Genomic DNA, 1,879 nt, shown 5'->3' with positions numbered 1-1,879 from the left:
AAGTAGTGCCTTCGAATATGAGTTATGAATGCTCGCAAACCACCAAGGTAATTTTTCTTGAAAGAGATGACAGCGTAAGGTAATTTATCAAGACTCACTTATCATCTTCCGTATCACCACTTCACTGAAAAGCAAATGGAACGGGCTAACAGTGTAATCAGGTAGGCGGGTAAAACCGCATTGAGGTTACCAATGCACATCAAAACTACTCTCCTCATAGAGACCGGTCTGGATAATACAGTGCAAGAAATAATAGAGGTACAGAGAAGCAATCAGCTCCTGCGCCTTTCTCGGACACCTACAGGGCGGAACCTGCTCCGCACCCTGGGGCTTGAGTCAAGTGACACGATGTGATACGAAGAAGCATGGTCGCCTATTCCAATTAGGGTCGCGGCATACATGCAACTCAAACCATTGCCGCACAACATGAATCCACAACGCCATCCAGGCCGACGCAAGGCACGCGCTGATTATTACATACGAAGGTACAAAAATCGTGAAGACGTCCTCTATGTCGACGCTGCGGTAGGCCCACTTGAAGGAACGGCCATGGCTGCTGCCATGACAGAAGACGGGCGCATTAGCATTTCCGCGGCCGTTAAAACGGCATGCCCCGACGTGGCTGAGGGGGTTGCACAAGCCCTAGCAGTGGTGCATGCGGCCGCAGATTCTACCATTACAGAAATTTGCACTGATTCCCAGAGCCCTTATCGATACTTCCGTCAAGGCATAGCACCAAAGACATTCTCACGCATACTAAGCAACATTCCTTCACTTCTGCATCCGGTGACTATCACGTGGGTGCCTGGCCATGAGTGTATCCCCGGGAATGAGCGCGTTCATGCGCATGTCCGAGGTCTTTCCATCCGGACTCTCGTGGCTTGCTCACCCGAACCCGTGAGAAAACCACAAGAGGGAATCCACACCTGCCATGAGATTACGAGGTATCCCTCATCCCTAAAGAATTCAGTTTGGCGGCATCTGCAGTGAAAAGCATTGATTTCTCCCTATCTGGCACACCTATTTTACCCCACTCTTCACCAACCACATTGCACCAGCTGCGGGGCACCCCGGACTGACCTTTTCCACTGATTGTGGAATTGTCCAAAGCTCGTGGTGGTAGACCCTATCTCTAACCCTTCCCTTTCTTCGTGGGAGGCCGCTTTTTGGGTCACTGGCTCGGACGACCAGTTCTGGCTGGTGCCCTGGGCCAGCCTAGAGATGTCGGCCAGGGGGCTCCGGGCCTCTAGGGGCCCAACCACATTTACTTTGATTTTTTTTTTCAAATAAAGTATCCTCCTCCTCCTTATCAAGATCTTCTCCGGAAGATCTGGCGCAGGAGGAGGAGGGGTGAAGGGTAAGTCAATCTCCTTCGTATATCGCACTTCAAATCAATAAAATGTTCAAATGCTTCACGAATGACACTGCCTCGCCTTACGTCTGAGTAGACGCGAGCATAAACGTGAATCTAAATCAGGGGGATAGCAATGCTGAAGATGAATACGCCGGACCATATGTCGTCAAGAGAAAGGAGAAGTCATTCGGACTCACTCATCAAATATACATTGCGCTTTGGACACACTCGGACTCAGACTGACAAAATTTCTTTCACCTGGACTCAGTCACCAAAACATTACTATAATCTGGACTCACTCGGAGACTCACGGCCCGATCTGGGTCTGAGTCAGTCCGTGTGAGTCGACTCAGAAGTGAGTTCGCCGGTTGAGACTACTCTCCTTACGCGGGCTGTATGACATATTTCTTGCCTAGAGAGATAATTGAAGCATTCGTACTAAAGTATTCACCCCTGTGCTACTTAAAACGCATTTATTTGCGCTAATGAAAACATTCCGGGTCAATGTGGCAGCAAACACGACAT

This window comes from Rhipicephalus microplus, chromosome 6 (genome assembly GCF_043290135.1).
Source record: "Rhipicephalus microplus isolate Deutch F79 chromosome 6, USDA_Rmic, whole genome shotgun sequence".
In the NCBI taxonomy this organism is placed as follows: domain Eukaryota; kingdom Metazoa; phylum Arthropoda; class Arachnida; order Ixodida; family Ixodidae; genus Rhipicephalus; species Rhipicephalus microplus.
This window is presented reverse-complemented; position numbering follows the sequence as displayed.